Genomic DNA, 27,352 nt, shown 5'->3' with positions numbered 1-27,352 from the left:
TAGTGTAACCTTTCCTTGGTTTTTGTTTTTTGGTCTATCTGACCTTTATCTATTTTGCCATAATTTTTAAATGTTCTCTGTGTGTGTGTGTGTGTGTGTGTGTTTTCTCTCTCTCTCTAAGATTAACCTCTTAGGACACTTTTTGGATTCTGTTGTCTTAGCTTTTTATTTCTCTCACTTTTTCTCTTCAGTTTTCTTTTGCCTCTTTGGTAAAATTATATGCATATTTCATTGACTTAACCCTTTTCTTTATAAAACATATTTTTCCTCCTCTTTCTCATCATTTTCTGTCTCCCGTTCCTCCATCTCCCTTCTTTCACTGTCCAATCCAGCCGCACTTGTTTTTTGGTCACAATGGAAATTTGCTATTGTTTAATTCAGGATATTATGAAAATGTTTGTTGTTGACAGCTCATTTCCTAAATTTATGTGGGGAAATATTGTAGGACAGTGGAATATGTCCAGCCTTTGCTTTTATATACTAAAATGAGAGTAGCTGTACAACTTGGACTTCAGACTCATGGAAGCAGATGATGATGTGTGAAGTTGTTTTGATTCCTATGATGCATGATGTTGCCGGACAAAGGAACACACAGATACATATTATAGGTGGGACTGGTAGCATCACCTTTTATTAAAATTGCCTTATTAAGAGGGTGGGAGAAAAACCCTGTTTTCTGTTCGTTCTTATGTTGCCAAATTTTAATTGTTCAGGCTGCAATTCTCCATGCTTGTTGTTTGTCTCAGGCTGAATTTTTTGGAAACTTTCAGCCAAGTTACAAGCCTTAAAAAAATTGCAAGTCACACATGCTCAGTAGAGACTTCAATTTTAGCAGCTAAAACATGTGACGAGTCCCTCCTCACTGAGCATGCCTGAGTCTCTCTCAGCTCCTAGTGCTGACCAGCAGACACCCCCTGGCAGACAGCTCCCCACTTCCCCCCAGTACCTGCCACCCGCCTGCTGCCCTGCCGATCAGCACCTCCTCCTCCCTCCCAGCGCCTGCCACCCACTGCGATCAGCTGTTTCACGGTGTGCAGGAGGCTCTGGGAGGGAGGGTGAGGAGTGAGGATGGGGCATGCTGGGGAGAGGTGGGAAAGAGGCAGGAAGAGGCAGGGTGAGGACTTGGGGGAAGGGATAGGGTGGGAAGAGGTGGGGCGGGGGGTTGGGAGAAGGGGTCCGGTGGGGGTGGGGCCTGGGGCGGAGTTGGGGGTTGAGCACCCCTGGGACCTGGAGGAATCTGGCGCCTATGTTTCTGGGCCAGGTGCTGCCACCCTTATTATACCCTTAGTAGGGCAATATTTACTGGAACTGGCTGTGGAGTAAGGCACTACCTAAAGTGAAGAAGGGCAGCAGATTCTGGCCCTTTGTTGCAGGGCAGAAGAGTCACAAAATGCTTCTAAAGCTCTTCCTTTATAGCCCATCTGAGATTACATAAGTGTCACATAATGAAAATACAAACTATGGTGGCCATTTTAGTCTATGATTTTCTTGAACATCAGAGTAGAATTGCAACAAACCTTACTAGAATATATTCTTAGCTAGTCTAATCAGAACATTTCTTCACAGTACAAAATCCAGCAGTTCAATTTACAGGGATGCTGCCCTAATTACAGTAACAGTATCAACATTATGCAATGAGTCTGACAGTACTCAACTTCAAAAAGATTAATAGCTGTGCATAAAGAAAAATGTATTATAGATGATTGTAACAGGGGGGTCCGGGGCTCAACCCTCTGAGGGGAGGAGGGGAGCCACACCGGCCCGAGTAAACAGTACAGAAGCTCAGGCCTCTTGTAGCCGGCCGAGCCGTAAACAGTAAGGGAGCTCAGGCCTCTGGTAGCAGGCTGAGCAGTAAACAGTAAGGGGGATAACTGCCACCCATGAGTGGGGTGGCAGGGGGGACACAGGCCCACCCACTCCACTGTGTCCCGGCCCGGGGCCCTAGGCAGCGGTCGTTACCGCTGACGGTCAGTGGGGATCCTGACCGCAACACACTGACATGGGTATTGCCTGATCAGTAGCCTGACTGAGGTCGGCTGCCCCCGGGCCACTTCCAATATCCCCCTCTTGTCCTACCTGGTCCACGGCGTCTGGTCCCGGGAAGTCCCACTGCATGGGTTCCTCACAACCCAGGCTGGGGGGTAGATCGGGTAGTTCCTTGGGGAAGTCCGGCCACTCCTGCTCCGGGGGTTCCTCGGGGTAACAGCACGGTAGCGGGGAAGTTCCTAGTGGCTCCCCGTCGTAGGTGGCGCGGGGAAGCTCCGGCAGGTCTTCCCAGTAGCGAGGTAGGGTGCTCTCCGGCCAGTCCAGGCAGCTGCCCGGGGCTCCAGCGGTTCCTCCATTAGGAGCTCCCTCAGGCAAGTCTGCTCTCCCCGGTGGCTGGGCACTGACTGGGCTGGAAGGGCCGGCTTTTATCCTTCCGGGTCGCTGTCTGACCCTCTGAGGGGCGGGCTCACCACTCTGTAGCCCCGCCCCTTCCTGTGTCCGGGGCTCAACCCTCTGAGGGGAGGAGGGGAGCCACACCGGCCTGCTACAATGATAAAAATAGGAAGAAAAATACTGAAATAAAAATAATCCTCAGAATTTAAACAGTGATTAAACTTAGTTCATTCCCATAACTGTGTTATGTTAGGAAAAAATCCTCACTGTCACAGTGTCAAATACAGCACTCTAAAAAGTCCTTGGGCAGATCCTCAGGTGAGGATCTTCAGTTGAGGCCATGCCTATTTATATGAGCTGAGAATTTGTTGCCTACACTTTCAGGACCTGATTACTCTCACTGCAGACATAAAACAAATGGATACAAATGTGGGCATGAGTCACATGCATAAATACCATGACTGTGTGTGCAAGTCTGCACACTGCACACATAAATAGCGAGATACATGGGTAACAGGCCATTTGTGTGTCCAATTAAGTGACTGGATCATAGCATCAGCATACACAAATTAGGTACGATAGTTTTGTGCGTTCAGTGTTGAAAAGCAGGTCCTTAACTTTTCAAATTCTCATTTTCAAAATGCATTGTTATTTTAAAAAAGAAAGTGCTTCAAAATTGAAGGAAGCAAGAAGGAAAGGAAAGGAAAGGAAAGGAAAGGAAAGGAAAGGAAAAAGAAAATATTCATGCATACTAGTCATTTACTTTGCACTTTAAGTAAACATGCAATTACTGATGTAGGGAATATTGTGTTATTTTGACATAGCAAACAAAACAATCTCCTCCTGCTGAAGGACTCGACACTGCAATGGTTATTATCTAGGGAGGAAATGATTGGTGCCAAGTATTATGCCTTTTTCTTCTGTAGAAATTTGTACCCTATCAGTGCCAGTACATATCTAACAGGTAATGGGATGATTTCTGTCAAACTGGAAAGCTGTTCATGAGGACACATTTCCACTCCCAGTTGCACTTCTGCATTCCAATATTTGTCAGGTTTTAGAATGTTGTTTCACCAATACTGACAATTAAAATGTATTATAAGTGATATTTATATTATGACAGTAAACACGGAGGATTTTCTCTCCATTGTGCTGGGTGCATTACAAACATAGAGTGAAAGACAAATCACTGCCCAGTTGTAAGAGCTTTGTTACCAACTACACAATGATTGATCAAAAACCTTTGAACAGTTTAGGGATGAGGCAAATGTATGTCCTGTAGAATCCATAGTGAGCACAAATACTATATGATAAGTACAGGTGTGTACAGCATTGTATAGCACGGTTAGTATTTTGGATATAATTTCTAATACAGAAAAGACATGACTTTATCCTGTAAAGGTATTCTTCCTCCCTTCTCTACCAGATGTCCCTGTGGGCACAGATATAAAAAAAACCAGAGTGCACTGGGAAACAATGGGGAGAGGGGGGATAGATGACCACATTCTTTTAAATTCACTTTTTCCTATCTGAACATATATTAACCCTTATATGTCCAAAAATCTTATCACCCTATAAGAATGTTGCCAACCCTTGTGATTTTATCATTAGTCTCAGAATATTTGATGTTTTCTTACAGCCCCAGCTCCTGGAATCCTGTGATTATGTGTAAATCTCACCTTTTTCTCTTAAATAAGTTTCTAACTCTCATGGGTGAGGACGAAAGCTTGAAAGTGTGACAGAAGTACACCCTAAAGACTCAAAACCCAAAATAAAAAACGTTTTTAAAAAAAAATCTCATGATTTCTGGAGTCTGACTCATGGCTTTTGAACACTTGAGGTTGGCAATACCACAAACCAAATTTGAGGACTGAGTGATACAGTTGTCTGGAGAATCCTTTCTGTCCCAGCTTCTGGAGACCTTATTGCCTGATCTCAGAAACATCCAAAAGAAAATTATTCACAATTTTTTGTATTAGTCTTTAACAGCCTGGCCAATTAAATAGGAAGGATGAAAGACAGGGTGCTGAGAACAATAAAATCAGAGGTCAAAAATGGTTTAACACGTGATAGTCTAAAGCCTCACATGCAATTATTTAATAGTCTGTCAGCAATGGTTCAGGTGCCCGGGCTGGCCATAAAACACTTTGGCTAAGATGTTCAAAGCCACCTACAGGTTTTGGACACCAATTCCCTGTTGGGAATTGATCAATGGGCATCCAAGACCAACAGGGCTTTGAAAATCTCAACCTAGGGATCCATCCATGAACGTTCTAACCTAGCAGGCATTACCAGTACCCCTGTGAGTGCACCACCTTGGAGCAAGGTGAGGGAAAGCCTCCACCCGCACGGAGTTACTGCACACTGATGCAATGAAATCATGGATGGAAGCACAGGTCTTGCAGCTGCACTAGTCTAACACCTCCCAGCCCAACAAGTCCCATAGCCATCTTATCCATCCTTCAATGACAGCTTTATGCTTTTCCAATTGACCTTCCAGGCCCATTTGTTTCCTATTAGTTGCTGTCTAATAAATTGTATTTGAGAGAGTGTTCCAGAGTAGCCCCTGTCCTAAGTGACCATGACAAGGTTGGGATTCGAGCCCCACAGGAATCCTGGGCCCAGCCTTGTTGGGGTTACAAGGACTCTGTCACACAGGAGAGTGGAAGGGGAGTCCTTGAGGTCAGGTAGGCCTCTAGGTAAAGGGAGTGGGAATGAGGACTGAGATCCTTTCGCTAGCCAATTCCACCAGCATAGTGTATAAGCCAGGAATGTTCCCCACAATACCGGGACCATTCCCCTGCTTACACATCAAACTGGTGGTGAGTGTCAGGTTACTGAAAAGTAGCCAATGTGACCTTAAAATTTTGTGAATGATCTCTCCCGCCCTCAGACCAGGATTTGGAGAATGCAGAGGTAGCTCAAAGCCTCCATAGCTTCCCCTTTCCCAGGGCCTCTACACAGAATTCTCACCCACTGTCTTATAGCACAATTCCAGTAAAAGTTTTCATGTCTGTGTCCTGATATCTTCCAGCAAGTGAACTACCAGAATTAGAGACAGATGTGAACTGGCAATTGTGTTACGCAGTTTTGTGCTGATGTAACCAGTAGAAATGTGGAGTTACACCACATAAATCTTGACTAATTTAGTGTTGAATGCAGCTCCTTTCGTTTTGCTATTCTTTTTCCTCCCCCTTATGTTTGTCTCCTTTTGTCTTAGAAAGAGCTAGACTTTAACCCCAAAACCTATGAGCTACCACCTTAAATTTACTCTTTCTGAACAAGAGCATTTGCAAACCATCAGAAAGTCTTTCAAGCAAGGGTTTTTCCCTTTAAAAAAATCCATATTCAAAAAGGTATAAGGGAGATTAATTTTAAATTCAGTAAATCTTAATTTAGCAAAGTGGTTTTTCCTCCTTTTTGATGTTTAATAAATGCTGAAGATTTTTGGAGGTGGGGGTTGGTAATGCAGAAAAAATGAGATCAAACCGTTGGCATCATAACCAAACTCTAATTATGGTGAATGCTGGGCCAGTAAAGAAACTAACAGCTAGGGAAGATTTAAAACCAACTCCTAAATACTTATCTGATCCTTACAATATGGCAAAGAAGCCAGGGTAGAGGCAGGTCATTGTGGTCCAGTGAAGAACTGGGAAAGAGGGGATGAGTCATCTGGCTATTCCTTGAAAATGTCAAGGAGAGAGAAAGAGGCCCTGGCTTTCCATTCCAGAGCTATCTTTATACATCATATACAAGCAAAAAGGGGTGCAGGGATAATTTATTTTCCATTTGCAGATCACCTTTAAAGTGACTAACTTAGAAAAAATAGTGCATTACTGCATCAATTTCCAAACAAAACTCCAGATATATTTAGCAAATATGGTTACAATGGTGGTGTCAGTCCATTTCCTAGTGGTCTGACCTCCTTGTTATGATGAAACTGTGACAGGCATCTCTCTCGCTCTCTGGAAAGGAGAGGGGAACCTTGCTGTTCTGGTCCCTGTCCCTGAAAGACACCATAACCATCTCACTCTCCACAAAACCGTGCCATTCCAATAGATTTGAACTCCATGCAGGCAGATCTTTTTGTAGGATCAGGACCAAAGCTGGTACACACACAAAATGAAAACAAGAATTTCTAACATGTATATGTCTTATTAAAATAATAATAAATAAGTGGATTGGTACAAGGCATTGTACTTTAATTGACCTTAATTTCCCCAGTCCTAGCAACAAGGAGGAAAGCAGATCCTGCTCTAGCTGTCTGAGATAAGTAAGTATGCTGACTTGTTTTACCATCTGACCTAAGTAAGATAAATGAAAGTGGTAGAACTCTGAGTCATTTTAATTGAAAGGCTGTTCGGAAGGAATGACACACATAATAAATTGAGAAGTTTTGCCATGTTTTCCTTAACTCATTAGAAGACTTAATGCACAGGATTTCCTCGCCAGGAACAACAACATTATTTATCTAATGACCATGCTAATGTGACTGGATTAGGATAATGTCTGCTCCATCTGGCCTTTTGTAACAAATTCTGCTTTAAACTGCAGCCCTGAAATATTTAGATATCAGATTCTATTTGTATTTATTTATTCTTAGACTTGGAAAGATTTAATTTTTAGTGTTTATAAAACTTGACAGACAATATTTGTTTTGTTTTTAATCAAAGTTATTGCAGTAGCAGGAAATTTAATAAAGCTAAGACACTAATTATTTGCTTTGATTTTATAAGCATACAAGTCAGTTTATAACAGGTACAGAAATAAAATGTCATAATATTGTATATGGATTGCCAGTTCAAACTGAGTCCACAAATTACAAGTGCAATATATAATAACTTTCTCTTTCTGTATCTGTAGATTAGTTTTGGAGAAATAAGTGAAGCAAAAAATAGATGAATGCCATTATATAAGCCCAAATTCTACAGACTTACAATATATGAAGTTAAGCACATTCATGAGTAGTCACAATGACTTCAGTGGGGCAAGAATTTCACCCAATGGGAGTTTTGCCATTGACTTCAATGGGGCTAGGATTATACTGACTTCAGTGAGACTGTGCATGGTGTGTAAAGTTAATCATATGTGTAAATCTTTCCAGGATTGGGACCTTCCTCATTAAAACCTAATCTTAAGACTACTTATATTGTATTTTACATTTTATTACTGCATTTTTTAATTCTACTGATCTTCAGTAGGATTTCCCCTAAGAGTGTAAGCAATTTGGAGCAAGGACAGTCTTTTGTCACCTAGCACAATGGGGTCCTGGTCCATCACTAGGGCTCCTAGATGGTAATACAAATAAATATACTCTGCACATGGGGTGAATTTCGCTCTAGAAGAGCAATGATGCTGGTACATTGACTATTACTTTCTAAAAGCTGTATCCTGTGTCCCTAAGTGCATGGAAGTACTATTGAAGTTATTAGGAGTTTCATGAATGCATCAAGAGCTTGTAGAATTGAACCCCTAAATCAAAAGTTGTACTTTAAAAGTGAAATGTACCCACAGTCTATAACAACCAATATTTTGCACTTCCTTGGTATCTTCCATTGGAGGATCTCAAAATGATTTAAAACTATGAATCAGTTAATCCTTACCACACCTCAGAGAGGTAAGTATTCTTATCCTCATTTTACAGACATACAGGAAACTTAAGTGACTTACTAAAGAAAGTCTGTGGAGGAGCCAGAAATGAAAACCAGATCTCCTTGCTTCCAATCTTGTCTCTAACCAAGAAGTTTGGCCTCTCACATTTTCAAAGAACCTACAGAAGTTATGCACCCAGTTCCCAAAAGTCCCAGTCTTAATCTCAAACCCTAACTAATGCGAGTGGTCTCATTGACTTTAATAACTTGAATAAGAGAGTTTTAAAGACTGGGCCAAAAATATATAGTTTTCCTGATGATAGAACTATGCAGGGATGAAATCTTCAAAGTGCATAGACTGATATTTTCCAAATACTTTTAATAATAGTGCACTGGATAATTTCAAAATTGGAGCAAAATATGACATTTCTAAACTGGATCAATAGCTAATGCTTTACAGACAGTGGTCCAAACAATATTGATAGGGGAAAAAAACCACATTACTGAAATAGGTTTGTAGCAACTACTTTTCAACAACTTTGTATATTCAGTTTGGAGCATTACCATGTTTTATTCAGGAAAGCAATTCCTTGATAAAGGCTAAAAACCACTGAAGCCGATGGACAGACTCCATTTTACTACAGTGGGCTTTGGATCAGGCCTTAAATGCCAGTAACTCTGGACTTAATATTGAACAGGTACAGAACAAAGATAACAGGCTCTGGAGAAGTACTGCTTTCTTCTGACTGGCTGGCTAAGTTGCAAGAATTCATAATACAGGATGTGAAAAGGACACTTCAAAACATACACAGCCTGATTCTCCTCCCACTTACAGTAAATCAGGAGCAAGCAACTCCATAGAAATCAGTGGGGTTGCAGTGGTGTAAATGAGGCCTTATTGTTTTATAAATACCCATTAGAATTCCACAGGGACCCATCACCTTTCATCTTTCAACACTGTATGTAGTTGCTTTTTAATCACAAGATTAAATGTATTAAAGTAACTAAGTAACCGTACAAGAAACCTTTATAGAAAGATGCAATATCATAATAAAAATGACATTATACAGTTGCCAAACTTTTTAAATGAATCATGTAAACTGTTGTGTAACTACAGTACATTGTTACAAAACTGAAATTTTTTTAGTTACTTAATAAAATATAAAGGAAATGATCTAACAATAGAACAAGTTGAGAGATTATTACAATCCAAGCTAATTAAAGACTCAGTTTAAGTCTCACCTCCAATATCTGGGTTTCTTCCTAGTTAAGATACTTGTTTAATTAGACATATTGCACCTTGCTAATAGAGGTCAGTTTTAACTGTACATTTATTTGCTTATTTATTAGTATTCTTCACCACCTTACCATTCTTTGGACCAAATCCTCTCAATCCATGCAAAGTTCAACTAATGGGGAGTTCCACCGGGATTGATTGATTCTTGCCTTAGCTCCCTTGGAGTGCTCATGCTGACGCCTCACAGCCAGCATTACACCCATGGGCAGGGGCTGAGGCCACTGAACATCCCAGCACAGGTAGTTTTGGCCAATGAATCTGCCTAGCCACTGACCATGCATCTGTACCCAAAAACAGAACAAACAAAGATTCCTCTGGAATCTAAGCCAGATAGTGCCCCATTACCTTCTCCTCACACAGAAAAACTAAAAGAAGGGCCAAAGCTATTTGGGTGGGGGTGGTGGGGTGGTGGGGAGGAAATCACATGAGTTTCCATGTGCAGAGTTTGGAGGTCTCATGCAGGCAGGGGAGCTGGGTTTACCTTCCCATTTTGTGGACAGGAGGCCAGATATCTCAGAGCACCATGGAAGCATAGAAGGTCCATGCAGGTGGCCAAACTTCACCTTCTCCCTTTCCTCTAGCAGCATAGCTCCACCTCATCTGGCCCCTTCCACTTCTGTCCTTACTTCCTCAAAGGTATAGCATTAAGTCCTGTAGATATTTGCTGAGGCATAATTCAACGTAGCATGGATCTCCCCCAGCCATGGCCCTTCATTGCTCAGTGATGCCCACTAAACAAGAGCCCAGATTTGTACCATTTGTCCAGAGAAGTTTCAGCAGAACCAGAGGGAAAGGAGGGATGATACTGTTTAAATTCATCTCCTCTCCCTCATTTTGCTAACATTTGAGCAAGTTTTCTGAACTTTTCATCCCTTCTTAGCTGAGGGGCTGATAGAGATGATAAATAATAAAAGCTCTTACATTTAGTCTTCAGATTGGGAATTTCCTGTTATATAGCATGTGCTTGAAGTTCACTGCTTATTCGTCCTTGGAATTTTTCCATTTTATTTCCCAATCTCCACATTGGTTTCGTAATAACTACCCTGGCAAATAGATTCAGCCTCCTCCTACTTTTAATTAACACTATGTTATCAAAAACATGTTGATAAGTAATAGACCTTACATTTCACCCCTGCACTGTCAGATATAGTAGTTTTGGTGTCCCCACCACCACCACCTTTTTTATACACTAGATTAATTGATTGAGTTCAGTAGAATTACTCCCAATTTCCAACAGTGTAAATGAAAAGACAATCAGTCTCAATGAGTTTACAATGCTCAGCCTTTTACCAGCCTAGGAAGAAACTGGCGATTTAGGACCAAATCTTGTTTGCCTTGCTCCTGTGAACAGTCCTATTGATAAGTGGGGCCAGCAGTATTTGGTCCATAGTCCAGTATCATATTGGATCTCCATCTTTGCTTCCTGATATAGCTACATGGCCTCCCCTATCTGCTTCTTTGTTCTGCTGCATGCCTAAAAGTGTATCTGTTGGTCCATTTCCAAAGAAGCCAACAACTCACACTTAGTTTAGGTGAATAACCCGGAGTAAGTATGTGAGTGACCATCAACGCAACAGGTTGTAAGAATATAAAAAAATATTCTGTAGAAAGTGAGCACATTATCTAAGTTTTTTCAGAACCTTCAATTAGCCCTGTTTGTTACAACAGCCTTAGTCATCCTGGCCCAGATCCTCAAAAGGTATTTAGACACCTACCCCCCCAGTGAAATCAATGGGAATTAAGCACCTAATTACCTTTGAGTATTTGGGCCCTTGTCCCTAGATGACTTCAACCTTATTGTTTACATTTCCTTTCTTTTTTGAAAAAATGATTCTGAACTTGGGAGAAGGCATCATCTCAGACCCTAAGGACACCTGAATTTACTACACTCATGAACCCTTTGTGAAGTAAAGCTTGACTTTTATTGCCACCCCAGCTCAGTCCAAATAGTTGATGTAGGGCAGAAGCAAGTGGGAAAACAAAAGCTGTGCAGAGAGGTTTATGCTCCTTCCAGACTCCTTCAGATCAAGTGTATGCACGGCTTAAACATTCACAAATACAGTGGCCCCGAATGTCCTCCTGATCCGTGAAGTAAAATACACAATTCTGACATCTCAAGGTCCATGTTTCCTGAAATGATCAACAGCCACTACAAGCAGCAGCAGCAGCAACAAAATCAAAATCAGGTTCTGGGCAACTTTCAATAGTCAGTTTGTGACCTAGGTCCAATCCAACTCCTGTTGAAGTCAAAATGACTTCAGTGCAACTTGGATTGGACCCCACCCCCTAGTGAAAGGAATTTGAATTGATCCTGACCAATGGGAAATCTTGACAAGTGATCATAACAAGTGGTGCCATCATCTTCATCAGGGTGTCAAAGTCCATGACAGGAGCTGGCTCCTACAGCTTGAAGAACGAAGAGCCCATAGGAAGCAAGCAGTTCCCAACCAAGATACGTACATTTGCAATAACTGCCAAAGATCATGCAAACCTCGGATCGGCCTATTCAGTCACATGAGACATTGCAAACCATCTACATCATAGGCTGCAATCCCCACCATGTCTCACAGACAAAAGGATGCCAAAATAGGTTTAAAAACAGAGCTGGAAAAATGAAAGCACTTCTGAAACTGAATCTAGTGTAAGATGCAGTGTTGTTGTAGCTGTGTTGGTCCCAGGATAGGAGAGAGAGAGATTGAGAAGGTAGGTGAGGTAATGTCTTTTATTGGACCAACTTCCATCTCTCTCACCAACAGCATAAAAACAGATTCCCCACCCAACTTCTCTCTAGTGTCAGACTCTTTTCCAGCTCATGAAAATACACAGTTTCACCCTAGTGTAACACTGTTGTAACTGTTGTAAGTCAACTTTGACCCCTTACTTGTGCGCTGGTTTATCCAATTGTCTCTTGTCATTTCAGAGTTATTTCATACAATTGAAACAGGAATAACAACATTTCATAACATGCAGAAGCACTTGTCATAGAATTTCTAAGACAGACAGACTTAGAGAACTAAATAAAGTCTTTTCACACGGCATTAATTCAAGCTTATGTTTCGGTCTACCTACTTCTTAACAGAGTATAAAATATATTTTATGGGAATGTAAAACCCCCTCAATCATCTTAATCACTTCCTCAAAGAGGACGTGTGGTCAGGGGCGGCTCTAGGAATCTGGCCGCCCTAAGCAGGGCGGCATGCCGCAGGGGGCGCGCTGCCGGTCGCCGGTCCCGCGGCTCCGGTGGAGCTTCCTCAGTCATGCCTGCGGGAGGTCCGCTGCTCCTGCGGCTCCCGTGGACCTCCCGCAGGCATGACTGCGGAAGGTCCGCCAGAGCCACCTGCCGCCCTGCCGGCAAAATGCCGCCCCAAGCGCGCGCTTGGCGTGCTGGGGTCTGGAGCCGGCCCTGCGTGTGGTCCAGTAGCTCAGGTGTTAGTCTGGGCTTGTAATTGAAGCGAGACATGATGGTGCTTTTGAAAATTCCAGTAGGTGCTGAGTTGTATGAGCTGGCTCATGAGGAGGCCTCATTCAGTGGACTGGTTTTAACCCCAGCTACCCTTGTCTTCCGATTAGAAGACGACTCCCTCCAACAGCTATTTTGCCAAATTGCCCATGACCGGTTCTTCTACAACAGCCTTAGAAATGCTTACGGATTGCATGGCCACAGTTGTACAGGAAAGAAAAAACCTGTGACAGATCTAAAATAAGGCTCAAGACAGCATGGGAGGTCTGGAGCTTATTTGTGTGAGCGTTCCTCTCATCTGTGAGTGTTGCAATTCCCTATGACTCAGGGATTCTTTTGCATCCCACAACAGGCTGACCTTTTCCTTGACTGTTCACAGCTTCCTACAGACTGCAGTTACTGAGTGCTCAGTAGGACTTAGTGTTCTATGGTTCTCAATTTTCATATCTATTAAACTATAAATACACAGGATAGAGATTATCTTTATTCAAACATTCCTGAAATGCAATGCATGCATTAGCTTAATTTATACTCACAAACAACTGTAAACGTTTGTTATAATGCCTGGGATTAATGAGAAATCAGTGGCAGATAGATACTCTTTGAGGGCCTGATCCAAAGTCTATGATGTCATTGAAACCTCAGTGGGCTTTGATTCAGCCCTTAAAGCCAGTCAGAACTTCTCATAAAAATTTGTCATTTTACTGCACAACATAGAAAAGCTAATGACAACATTAAATCCAGACAAAAGAACACATAGTCCAATAAACATTTGACTTTAGCTACCTTACTTCACAGGTAAATTGGGAACGGCACCTCCACTTCGGTGTTTCTGTCTTACAGGTGATCCTCCAAAGGAAGAATGCTATATATGAAGAAACCTATATATGAAGAAAATTAAGAAAACACTTTCAACAAGCAGCACTTCAGTTCTCCATCTTTTTCCTCCCCCAAAGCTTTTATACCCAGTTTTTACATTATATTAACATATACATACAGGACAGTTGCTAGTATGTTTTTATCTTGCTATTAATTACTGTTGTTTGTGAAAGAGCAGCAACGAAAGAGAACGTTCTTGTCTTATACTTTTGTTACACTGAATCAGTTAGTTCTTGAATCCTCTAGGAACGGCACATTTCAGAAAGTCTGAACAGGAAACTATGACCTGGGCATATTGCCAAGGAGTGTCCGAAAGATGCCAGAAAGTTGCAAAACACAAGCTTTAGTCAACTCACATTAACCACTAAATGGCTCTCTTTTTAACCATTCCCTTCACTCAAAAATTCTTTGAAAAGCTACTGAACTGAATGGCAGCATCAATTTCAGTAACAAAACCCATGGTGCTGTTTTTTATTCTATACTCTTCATTTCCTCATCTGTCACACCATCTCCTGTGGTGTCTTTACATGAATGCACACACAAAGTCTGATCTGATCTCACACCGATTTTTCACACGAGTACTTCAAATAGATCACTCCAAAAGTACACAGGGGTAAATGAGATTAAAAACCAGACCCAAATGTGTAAACATTCTGTATAGCAGATCATAAAGATTAAAGCTTTTAGAAAGTTGGCTGCTACCAGATTTTGCTGTCAGAATGCTAGGTTAGAGATGTCAATGGTCTGATCTAATATGGCAGATCCTAGTATGCTCCTATACAGATCAGGCAATGCAGTAACTATAGGTGATTATTTAATATAAAAATGATATTTATGATCAAAATTATTTCCAGCACCAGTGGGGAGAGGATACAAGGTATCTTTCCCTTACATGCAGGAGCTGAACACAATGCCACTGCTTCCATTCAGAGAGAACAAAGGCAGATCAGGGCTGCTAGGCAATAACTTACCCAAGGGCAGATGGGTTCAGCTGGACTATATCCCCCAAGTTCTTCACATTGGCAACAAAACTGGCTGGGCACACAGGGGGATTGGGCACTGCACCCCTCAGAGGTGGCATAGTGACTGTTCCCCTTGCCCATGCTGGAGCTGCTGATGGCATCCTGCCCATTTGGGGCTATTTTCCATTTGTGGCAATCTAATGCATTTTCCTGAATGTACATGTTCATATGGGTTGTGAAAATGTAGCCATTTTGGTCTGTTTTATTATTACAGCCTAAGGGATTGCATGAGCCCAACTGATTGGCGGCAAGCCACCCATTCCCAAGACCTACTTAAACTGATTTAGCAGAAATAGTTGAGTGCCCTATAGAGGGGTTTTTTGTTTGTTTGGTTGGTTTTTGTTTTTGTTTTTTTGAGGTGGGGGAGCCACATCCGCTAGGGCTTGCCAGAAAACAAGAATTCTGTATTGTGAAAAATTGAGGTTTTGACGTGTTTTTTCCCTGCTACTGAACAAAACCAAGATCTGAATTTTTTTGCAAAAATCCAGAAAAGTGACAGACAATAATCCAGTGGTTACGGTATGTGGGAGACCCAAATTCAAGTCTGCACTCTCCCAGAGTCCAAACTATAGAGTCAGTCTCTCACTCTCTCCTGTTGTGCTTCTTCCTATCAATAATTACATATTCATTGGGGCGTAGCAAGACTACTCGATAGCCCAGTGGTTAAGGCACTCATCTGGGATGCGGCAGACCCACTTGGCTATTCTCTGGACACACACATCCATCCTAGATCTGAGAAACATTTGCATTGAAAACAATAGGTTTCCATGAAGAGTTTTGATTTAGAAGAGGGAGTGGGGGAAACCAACATTTGCCATCAAAAAAAGCTTTCTTCAGAAGATTCCTAACCAACTCTACGAAAGTCTACATTAGGGGTCGGCAACCTTTCGGAAGTGGTGTGCCAAGTCTTCATTTATTCACTCTAATTTAAGGTTTTGTGTGCCAGTCATACATTCTAATGTTTTTAGAAGGTCTCTTTCTAGAAGTCTATAATATATAACTAAACTATTGTTGTATGTAAAGTAAATAAGGTTTTTAAAATGTTTAAGACTCTTCATTTAAAATTAAATTAAAATGCAGAGCCCCCCCGGACCCGGTCAGTGTGAGTGCCACTGAAAATCAGCTTGTGTGCCGCCTTTGGCGCACATACTGTAGGTTACCTACCCTGGTCTACATTGTTAAGGGAAATTTGCCAGTCAATTCTGTCAAACCATCTAGCAGGGTAATTTCCTTTTTTCAAGACAACTGCAGTCACAGCTGCTTACATTTGAGCCTGATAGTAGCAACAATCTGCCAATAGCATTTTAATAACCAATGTAAAGTTATTTCAAAACCATGTGTAGTACAAATCTCTCATTGCTCTAAATGTGAACTCACTTCAGCCTTGCCATGCCCATTAAAATAAAGTTTAAAGTCTTATGTATTTTTAACAAAATTTATTTCATTTGATAGAATCATATAGAGAAAGAGGTACATGTATGTTTAAAGATGAATGAAACTGGCACAAGACAAAAAGTGCTGGAAAGACTTCATTGCCCAGTCATCTCTGCTGAACAGACAGAGGAGAATCAGAGAGAGAGAGAGCGAGACGTGTTTCTATGTTAAGGCCTCACCCACTACCTATTGAGGCCAATAATCAGACCCTTAATCCAGCCATGAGCTCTCTCTGCAGCCAGATAGAACTGGTCCTGGAATCCTGCCAACCCTGGCCAAGTGCAAGCTGCAGCAGCCAGGAGCTGTCTGAGAACACACTTTCCTTTTTTGACCCTAAAAATAAAAAACCTAATAATAAAAACCACAAAATGAAAGAATTGTCTTTTTTCTTTCCCACAGATAACTGTGGAGCAAATATGTTCAGGAATATGGGTGGGAGAAAAGCTATTCTGAAAGTTAGCCTAGGAAAAACAAGACCTTTTAACACTTAAACTTGAAAGATTTTTAATGCTAGAAACTATCATAAGACTCCCACTTAAGCCCTGTTTGGAGGGCTTTGGGCTGACCTTGCACAGGAGTGAATTTCACCCCGGTGAAGCAATTAAGACATTTTGTGTGATAGAGGGGAATATACCCTTCTGTCATGGGGTACACTCACCACTAAGGGTGCCTTCTCCTGGCCACTCAGGAGATCAGACATGAGTGGAGCTAATTCCCACTTCTGTCACTCATTCATGTACCTTGCCGCTTCGCTCTCTGTGTCTGCAACTCATGATGCTCTTTATAATTTGGCCCTCCAGCCAGGAAACTATACCCCTCCCCTTCCAGGGTACCAAAGTCCCACTGGGTGACTGTCCTAGACAGTTTTCTGCTCCACTGCCTGGTCTGTGCCACCTCCCCAGTGGTTGGTAGGGGAAACCAGGGCCCACCTACTATTCCAGGTTCCATCCCAGGGACCCTACAACCAGCAGCCAACATCTGCACTGTCCCAAACCTTCCTAATGTTTCACTGGGCTGCTCCTACTTCACCTCTGTCAGGCATTTTCTCCATTCTTCTCTGGGTTTGCCCTTCCCCCAGAGCCAGGACTTCAAAGCTTCTAGTCTCCCTCCTTTCCTTCCCTAAGGCGAGAGAGAGACTGCAGCTCCAGTCTGCTTCCTAGATTTATCATAGCCCAGCCAGTTCCTTCTCAGCTGGGATTTCATGTAAATATGATGTTGTGTATATGCATATTTCATTCCAATGACGGATACACACAATAGAACTGACTTGGTTCCTTGTAGCTACTCAAACAAGCCTTTAAACCTCTCCCATGCAGGAAGTGTTTAGCCAAGAAAAAGAACATTCTCTCTTATATCCCTCCCCCCCCCATTTTTCATTCTTTTTTTCCTTCACCCTCCTCCTATATTATAAATAATGAGAAGTAAATGAAGATAAAGTGAGATGGGGAGGTCTCCACGCACTGCCCGAGTGCCAACTCCACAGCTCCCATTGGCTGGGAACTGTGGCCAATGGGAGCTGCGGGGGTGGCGCCTGCAGGCAGTGGCACATGGAGACCTCCTGCCTCCCCCGCCTAGGAGCCGCTGCCAGAGGGGTGTGTGCGCCAGTTGCTTTGGGAGCCGTGCCACCCCCTCCCAACCCCCTGCCCCAGTCCAGAGCCCGCACCCAAATTACCTCCCAGAGCCTGACTTCCACACTCCCTCCTGCACCCCCAATCCCCTGCCCCAATCAAGGTACCTCACTTTATCTTCATTTACTTCTCATTATTTATAATATAGGAGGAGGGTGAAGGAAAAAAAGAATAAAAAATTGGGGGGGGATATAGGAGAGAATGCTTTTCTTCTTGGTGATTGATGTGTGTAAAGTCCTCCTGTATGGGTAACCAGACGTCTAAGTCGGGACAGTTCCCTAAAGGAACACTGGCTTATTTTATGCATTTTAGGAAGGGTCCGGACTCCTGTAAATTTCTGGAAAAATGATCTAGGCTAACTCAGGGGAATCCCAAAACTCAGTGGCCACTGTTAGGATCTTAGGACAAAGACCGAGTGGACATCTTAAAAGACAAACTCGGCCAACCTAAAACTAAATTGGCTAGAGGAGAGGTTGATTGTTTCATGCAGTGGTGGGAAGAGGCAAATCGTAGGTGGACAGAATCGAAACTCGCCTCTCTCAAAGATTCGAATGATAAGTTAAAAACTTTATTGGAAGCCTCCTCTCCCACCACCAAACTGAGCGCTCCCCTTTACCCCATTCTCCGAGAAGACTCGGATTGATCCTAACCCCCTTCATACTCCCATCTCATTATGGAAGAGGACGAAGAAAGCCCCTTGTTAAATTCTGGGGACGATGATGAGGAAGACGCATTAATTGGCTTGGCAGCCTTGCGTCGGATCAATAGATGGTCACCAACCTCCCCAGTTCAGGAACAACTCTCCGAGGTCACCAGTTCAGGCCAGTCCGGATTGTCTGATACTGCCCAGACCCATTCCTCTGGTACCGCTCAGACCCGTAAAGAAAAAAAACCCATTTCCCCGAAACCCTCCAGTCTGTCTGACTCCTCTGCTTTCCCTCATACGAAGATAGCCTAAATAACGATTAGCTCCACTGCTCATGCTCTGGCTCTAAAACTATCCAGGCTCCCCTCTGAATCCAACAGGAAGGTCCCACTTGGAGCTATAAACCCTGGACTCATACAGAGCTCCATTCAATTGTAAAAGGCTTTCTGAAGCCCCTGGAAAATACCACCGAATTTGCAGAGGAATTTTTGTTAGCGTGCGGCACCTATGAACCCTCTGAGGCAGACCTGCAGCTGTGCAAGCTACTTGTAACCCCTAGCGAGCATGGAAAATGGCTCACAGCAGCAACCTCCAAACCCCTGCCTCGCCTGTCTCAATACCCTTTAAACCCCGAAGCAGAGGCTGGCATTGCTCCGGTCATGACTGCCCTGCGGGAACAAGGCATTATTCTCCCCTGCTCCAGCCCCCTATCCTCCCAGATCGAAAAGCTGATGGTAAATCTTGGCGTTTGTTCAGGATCTTTGAACCATTAACCGCATTGTCATAGCCGCCTTTCCTGTTGTCCCTAACCCAGCAACAATTCTGGCTTCATCCCACCAGGTGCAACTCATTTTACTGTTTTTGCTTTGTGCTCTGCTTTCTTTTCTGTCCCGGTTCACCCTGACTCCCAGTATCTTTTTACCTTTTCTTACAAGGGGCAGCAGTACACATGGAGCACACTCCCTCAGGGATATGCTGAAAGCCCATCTTACTTTTCCCAAGCATTAGCCCGAGACCTCGCTGACCTTGTTTTCCCATCCAGGTCCACACTAGTCCAATATATGGATGATCTACTCCTCTGTTCCCCTTCGTTGTCTGCCTCGGAAACTGATTCTTCAGTGCTCCTTACTGCCCTAGCAAACAAGGGTCACAAGGCTTCTCGCTCTAAGCTACAGCTCTGTCAAGCATCTGTCACATACCTTGGCTTTATCCTCTCCCAGGGTTCCCGTACACTTTCTCCCAGCCACGTCCAAGCTATCCTTAGCTTATCCCGACCCCGCTCCCCACGACAGGTCTGAAAGTTTTTGGGCATGGCTGGATTTTGCAGGCAATGGATTCCCCAATATGGCTCCCTTGCAAAACCTCTCCAGGCACTCACTCGATTCTCTGTGCCTGACCCCATGCCGTGGCCCCCTGAGGCCGACTCTGCCTTTGTTTCCCTCAAACAGGGTTTGGCTTCTGCCCCACTTTAGGGCTGCCTGACTATTCTAAACCTTTTACCCTTTTCTGCCACGAACAATCTGGGTGTGCACTTGGAGTTCTCACTCAGATGCACGGAGACAAGAACCACCCATGGCTTATTTCTCTGCCACTTCGGACTCTGTTGCCCACGGTTGCTCTCTACATCCTGATTCCCTTTGGCGTTCGCCAACTGGCGCCTTTGTGGCCCCCTTTTCACTCTACGCCCTCTGGCCGCCCTGCTACACGGTGTTTCGCATGTCGGAAAGGAGGGGATGGTCTCTGCTGTAACTAAGGCAGGATGGTGGGTCCCCCATTTCAGCTCTTTTGCAGCCCGCCACACTGCCGCCTTTACCACTTGCCAAAGCCACAATATTGGTAAATCTGTAAACGTGGCCCAGGGGTTCCGGGGCCTGCCCCAAGCACCATTCTTGCATTGGCAACTTGATTTTGTACAAATGCCAAAGTGTCAACCATATGAATTTATTTTGGTTATGGCATGTTTATTTCCTGGTTGGATTGAAGCCTTTCCTTGTCGTAAGGCTGACTCACTGTCTGTTGCCAAATGTTTGTTAAATCATATTATGCCTGCCAAGGGAATTCCTGCCACTTTCTCCAGTGACCGGGGTACACATTTTACTGGACAACTTGTTCAACACCTGGATCGTATATTACATATCACACACCTGTTGCACTGTCCCTACCACGCACAGAGTGCAGGTGCAGTTGAAAGACGAAATGGTGTACTTAAGAATAAGCTTGCTAAAATTTGTGACTCTACAGGGTTAAGCTGGCCAACAGCCTTACTGTTGGCCCTCATGGAAATGCGATCTATTCCATCCCAAAGGCATAAATTGAGTCCTTTTGAAATTGTTATGGGACGCCCTATGCGAGCTATGGCTACCATTACTCCAGTCACAGACTTGAACTTGACTCACAGTATGCGCCTTCAATATTGCAAGGGACTAATGCAAGTTGTAAGTCACTTCCATTCCCAGGTTCGAGCTGCCTGGCCGACGGAGCCCACCTCTGCCTCTTGCCATGACCTCGAGCCATGTGATTGGGTCTACGTACAGCACCATCATCAAAAAAAAAGGGATTTATCAGATGCTCAAGGATATGTAAATAACATAAGCCCCTTAACCTGGGAAGAGGCCACTGGCGGTTCCTTAATCCCACTTGGGGGAGTAATACACCATGCAAAAAGGCTCCTGAGGTTACAAGCAGTAGTTGAAATAATGGCAAATGAAACCGGAGAAAGTTTAAGAGCCCTGGCCAAAGAAACAGGGGCCATCTGACAGATGGCCCTCCAAAACCATCAGGCATTGGACATAATGCTGGCCGCCAAAGAAGGGACCTGTGCTCCCATTGGAAAATAATGTTGTGTGTATATACCTGACAACACCAATGAGGTAATAGATTGCGCTAGCCACTTAGAACAAATCGCATATCTTCCCCATGAAGAGCCAAGTTCTTTATGGAAGTGGCTAAGTAACCTGTTCAATTTCTCTGGCATAGGAAACTGGTTGTTTCAGGGAGCCCTGACTATCTTGTTTGGAATCCTAATGATTTTTGTATGTTTTCAGTTAATCTCCTGTTGCATCCAAAATTGTATAAGACATGCCACACAGATAGCTGCCCCAAACCAGCGTGCTAATATGATGATTTTAAATATCACTGATGAACAAAGAGATAAAGAACAATTCATATGTGGAACCCACTAATTGTTAAGTATCAGGCCTGGTCTACACTAGGACTTTAATTCGAATTTATCAGCGTTAATTTGAACTAACCGCTCAACCGTCCACACCAGGAAGCCATTTAATTCGAACTAGAGGGCTCTTTAGTTCGAATTTGGTACTCCACCCCGGCAGGTGGAGTAACGCTAAATTCGACATGGCTAGTTCGAATTAGGCTAGGTGTGGATGGAAATCGAACTTAGTAGCTCCGGGAGCTATCCCACACTGCACCACTCTGTTGACGCTCTGGACAGCAGCCCGAGCTTGGATTCTCTGCCCAGCCACACAGGAAATGACCCGCGAAAATTTGAATTCATTTTCCTGTCTGGGCGGTTTGAATCTGACGTTCTGGTTGCACATCGGGGCGAGCTCCGCAGCACCGGCAGCAATGCAGAGCTCTCCAGCAGAGGAGTTCATGTAATCTCTGAATAGAAAGAGGGACCCGGCATAGACTGACCGGGAACTCTTCGATCTGATCGGTGTGTGGGGCGAGGAGTCTGTGCTTTCGGAGCTGCGCTCCAACGAACGGAATGCAAAGACCTACGAGAAGGTCTCCAAAGCCATGATACAGACAGAGGATACAGCCGTCATGCAACGCAGCGCCGCGTGAAAATCAAGGACCCCAGACAAGCCTACCAAAAAATCAAAGCGGCCAACGGACGCTACGGAGCCTGCCACCACTGCCCCACCAGTGACCATGGACTCTGATGATGGGACAGTGTCGACGGACAGTTCCTCGGTGATGTTCACGGACGGGGAAGATGAGGAAGGGTTTGTGGAGGACGAGGCAGGCGATAGCGCTTACAACGCTGGTTTCCCCGACAGCCAGGATCTCTTCATCACCGTCACGGAGATCCCCTACCAACCCTCCCCGGCCAGGAACCCGGATCCTGAATCAGGGGTAGGAGCAGTCGGTAAGTGCTTTAACCATGTTAACTTTTATTCTTAATATAACAGGAATCTGAAGTGTGTGAAAAGGAGGTCTCTGTATATATGGTGATAGAACAGAAATCCTCCTGGGAGAACGCCACGAAGCTCTCCTGCCGTTAATCGATAAGCATCAGCAGGAGGTTCCTGGGGAGAGCTGCCTTATTGGGTGCTCCGTGATAGCACCGTTTTCCGCGCGAGGCTTTCATGCGGTATTCAGGGAGCACTGCCTCCCAGAGCACGGCTGCATAGGTCCGTGGTTCATGCTAGATTTCACGCAGCATGCGCTCTCTATCTCCTTCAGTGCCCGTCCTCACGGTGATCTCGCTCGGAGACTCCTGCATCTAAGTAGGGGAAGAAATGTTACGTTACGCCTGGTCCAAAGTATTTTTAATAAATAAACGGACAGACGGCATAGCACAGACTCAGCACGCAGCTGCGTGACGAGCGTAACGGAAAGCCAAAGAATCAAATGGACGCTCATGGAGGGAGGGGGAACGAGGACGCAAGGTATCCCACAGTTCCTGCTGTCTCCGAAAAGCATTTGCATTCTTGGCTGATCTCCAAATGCTTCTAGGGTCAAACACAGTGTCCGCGGTGGGTCGGGGCATAGCTCGGCAATTTACGCACCCCCCCGACCCCCAGAAGTTAAAGGGAAAACAATCCTCTGTTGACTCTTTTACATGTCACCGTATCTGTACTGAATGCTGCAGATAGACGCAATGGTGCAGCACTCAACACCAACATCCTTGCTCCTCCCACGCTATGGATGGCTGATGGTACAATAAGATGGAAATCCATCCTCATCATCAGCCTATTGGCACATGGGGCAGTGCAAAAGGACTGGTAACCATAACGACCATATCAACTTGCTTGGGACAGGTCGGTCAAGGCCGCCTGTTGCTAATTTTTCATGGTAGATGGTGCAGTATGGCTGGTAACCGTCCTCATCATTGCAACAGGGGGCTGAGCTCCATCAGCCCCCACCCTTCATTGTAAAGAAAAGATTCAATTGCCCCTGGACTAGCAGAGGGATGAGTGGCTCCCTCTTCCACACCCCTTAATGTCATCTCTGGACTATCATTGCAGCTGGAGGCTTCCTTCCACTCATTTCTCACAAACGACTACCTGTGTCTTATTCATGCATTCTATATTACTTCATCACACAAGTGGGGGGACAATGGTATTGGAACCCAGGAAGGCTGGGGAAGAACGGAATGAACAGCTGGGGTTGTTTCAGGAGCACACCCTGTGAATAGCGTTCAGCTCAAAATTTATGCAGGATTGGACAGAGAGCAGCTGTGGTCTCTGGTTGTATGATACAGTGGTTCTCTAGTACACTTGCCCATAATCTAGGCAGGACTTATTCTATTTTTAGATACCCAAAAAGGAGGGATTGACTCGGGGAGTCATTCCCAAATTTTGCTTTTGCGCCCCTGGCTGATCGACCAGGGGCACTTATGACAGCACCAAATGGCGCAGTGCAAAAGGACAGGTAACCATGACCATCTTATTACCGTCTTCTTACCAGTTCATGGTATGGTAGACGGTGCAGTATGCCTGGTAACCATCGCTGCTGTCATGCAAAAGCATAAGCATGCTGCTGTGTAGCGCTGCTGGTCCGCCTCTGTCAGCGGCATCCAGTACACATACGGTGACATACACAAAAGGCAAAATAGGGTCCATTGTTGCCACGCTATGGCGTGTGCCAGGGCATTTCATGGAAAACGTGCTCGAAATGATTGTCTGCCGTTGCTTTCCCGGAGGAAGGAATGACTGGCGACATTTACCCAGAGTCCACCGCGCAAATGATTTGTGCAACAGCAGGCACAGGGGTCTCAACAAAAAATTCACAGAGACAGCCTAGACTCAGTTAATTGTTCGCAAAAAAGTATCATTGCAAGGAATTCACTAACTGTTTCCCATCTCACAGCTTCCACTGTCTCCAGACCTTCCACAGCATCCCCCTCGCAGAGGCTGGCGAAGATTAGGCGGCGAAAGAAAAAGACAAGGGACACGATTTTCGATGAATGTGTGGGCTGCTACCTAGCCGAGGCGGACGAGCAGAGGCAGTGGAGGGAGAAAGTCTCTCTGTACCAGCGCTCACACAGCGAATGGGAGGAGAGGTGGCGTGAGGAACACAAGCAGGCGAGTCAAGCAATGCTTGTACTACTGAGGGAGCAAACGGACACGCTCCGGCGACTTGTGTATGTTCTGCAGGACTGCTGCAGGACAGAGCCCCCGGCAGTATCTCTGCAACCGCCCTCCCCCGCCACAAAGTCACATACCCCCCTCACCCTAAATAACCAGGAGGATGCCCGCCCTGGGCCGTGAATACTGTCACTGCACCCCAGCAGAGTGCTCAAGTAACCAAAAGCTCTCATACCCTACGTTTGCATAAGTCCTTCCCTTCCGGACTCAAACAAGTCCCAATCCCAGTCCCATCCCATAACTGTGTACTTAAGTAATAAAAATACTTTGCTGTTAAGTACTGTTTCCATCATGTTTCTTCACTGAAGACTGTGTTTGAATGGGGTGCGTGGGGAAGTGCGTTGCTAATTGCATAGGACAGGCACCTTTCGCAGGGTACAGACATGGGGGCCGGATCAGCAGCGGGTAACACACACAGTGCAGTCAGCAGGCACCGTGGTCGGTATGGGAGGTGGTTTCCAGGTTCTGTGTGGGCGGTGGGGATGTGACTTTTTAGCGGGGGAGGGTGGGTACAGATCTTATACAGCGGTCCTTGTCGTGGACCGCTGAGTCACGCAGCAGAGGAATCTGTATCCGTCCTCCTCCGCCACAAGGCCACATAGCCCCCCGCACACAGAATCCCAAAAAGGAGGAATGGCAGGCTCCGTTGAAACAAGCAGTCCGGCAATGCGGACCGCTGTAGGAGCAGGAGCCTGTCATTCCTTGAGTTTAGAGGCGGTCTTTACATCAGCGCACACCCTACCCACCGCAGTCTGCGTTCCAGTTTCGACCCTTTAACGAAAAGTCATGAATAAAGAAACCTCTCCTCAGTAACAGTGTGACATGTATTTTATTTTTACACGTGTCTTGGAAGTGGAGGAAACGGGGAGAACGGGGTATTTAACCGAAGAGGAGAGTCAACAGTAACTGGGTAAAGAAACAGGGGCAGGTTCAGCTTCTCTGTAAAGAAACTGAACAGTCACAGGTCACGCTGCTCGCTGGTATTTAAAGAGTTCCTTGTCGCTGTCCCAGGCGCCTGTATAGGGCTTCATGAGCAAGTGCATTAGCGGGCAGGCTGGGTCACCGAGGATCACTATAGGCAAATGCACATCCACAACAGTTATTTCGTGGTACGGGAAGAAACTACCTTCCAGCAGGCGTCTGAGCAGCCCACAGTTCCTGAGAACACACGCATCAGGAACCTTGCCCGGCCATACGACGTTCATGTTGGTAAAAAGGCCCCTATGGTCCCCCAGTGCTTGCAGAACCATTGAAAAGTAGCCCAATTTCTCAGCAGCTGAATGTGGAAGAGGTGGACGATAAAGTGCGAGGAGGAGAAAACGGTGAGGATCGCAGCGGGCTCCATGCTTGCAGTGCTGTGGCGTCCACGCTGTCACTGACCAGAAAAGTGCACAAACCGATTGCCCGCAGGCGCTTTCAGGGAGGGAGGGAGTGAGGGCGTGATTGACGGTTCAATGACGACAGTTACCCAAAACCACCCTCGACACATTTTTTCCCCCAGCAGGCATTGGGGGCTCTACCCAGCATTCCAATGGGCAGCGGGGACTGCGGGAACTGTGGGATAGCTTCCCACAGTGCACCGCTTCGAAAGTCGACGCCGGCCCCGTTAATGTGGACTCAGAAGTTCGAATTAGTGTATTTAGTATGGATACACAAATTCGACTTCATAAGGTCGAATCCACAAATTCGAATTAAGTAGATTCGAAATAGTCCTATAGTGTAGACAAGGCCTCAGAGGGGTAGCCGTGTTAGTCTGGTTCTGTAGAAGCAGCAAAGAATCCTGTGGCACCTTATAGACTAACAGACGTTTTGCAGCATGAGCTTTCGTGGGTGAATACCCAATTCACCCACGAAAGCTCATGCTGCAAAACGTCTGTTAGTCTATAAGGTGCCACTAATTGTTGGTCATTGCATAAGCTTGACCAAAAAGAGGGATTGCGAAAGTAGAATGAATTATATTGTAAAAATAGAATGCATTAAAGAAATGCTGTATGTTCCTTTAAGCCGAAATAAGGAATGTTGAAATATAGTTGTCAGGAAGAGAAACATTAAGGTAGGAAGCAATGGGTCCACTTAAGCTAATGGTGGAACATTAACAGGAGATTGGTAATAGTAAGGAAATAAGATATGCATGTCTAGCCCAGGTAAACTTATCAGATTCTGCTTCCTTTTGTTATCTTGTTACCTTCGTGCCCTTTTAGCTGTATAAATAAGATAAGTTGGGTCTTGCATGGTGCTCACATTATCTGGGTGTATTAGCAGAGCGCTTTGCTAATAAAACAGAGTGGTCTGACAAATTGAGAGTCCTGAGTCTAACTTTGACAGAGACTAGTACATTTTGGCCATGAATAATTAGTGGAATAAGTAGTTGTCATAGGCTACCCCACCTAGAGTGCCCTGCAGCAAGCCAGGTTCACCTACCTCAGTTTCCCCCTTCAGAGTCCCCAGAAACTTCACATGAGCTTTCTTGACCCAGTATGGGGACAGGTTATCATCAAAACATAGCCCATAACAAAAGCTCCCAACATCGTCCATGTACCACACCAGCTTATGTTGCCCTTAAAGACCCATGACATGATGCCCCACATACCGCATTCTAGGATATTCCACACCTCATGGCTCTAACTATCCTCTTCAGTCCCTCCACCCATACAGCCACCCCAGCCTTTCCAACTGAAGTG

General features: G+C 44.8%; 1 protein-coding gene and 1 long non-coding RNA gene across 2 annotated transcripts in view; both read right to left on the bottom strand.

The window, feature by feature from the left end:
• LOC123364283 (interleukin-1 receptor type 1-like) overlaps positions 1 to 2,332 on the bottom strand; it is a 57,663-nt gene extending 55,331 nt beyond the window's left edge. Inside the window, exon 1 of the mRNA XM_045006299.1 lies at positions 2,077 to 2,332. The gene's annotated coding sequence lies outside the window, so the exon portion shown is untranslated. The remainder of the gene's footprint in view (positions 1 to 2,076) is intronic.
• Positions 2,333 to 2,482: 150 nt separating this feature from the next.
• Positions 2,483 to 13,841, bottom strand: LOC123362044. Its single transcript, XR_006576326.1, has 3 exons — positions 13,725 to 13,841; positions 13,514 to 13,608; positions 2,483 to 2,530 (listed from the first exon to the last, which is right to left on the bottom strand). It is a non-coding gene; the product is annotated as an uncharacterized LOC123362044 (long non-coding RNA).
• Positions 13,842 to 27,352: the final 13,511 nt, after the last annotated feature.

Source organism: Mauremys mutica, chromosome 1 (genome assembly GCF_020497125.1).
Source record: "Mauremys mutica isolate MM-2020 ecotype Southern chromosome 1, ASM2049712v1, whole genome shotgun sequence".
NCBI classification, from domain to species: domain Eukaryota; kingdom Metazoa; phylum Chordata; order Testudines; family Geoemydidae; genus Mauremys; species Mauremys mutica.
This window is presented reverse-complemented; position numbering and strand designations above follow the sequence as displayed.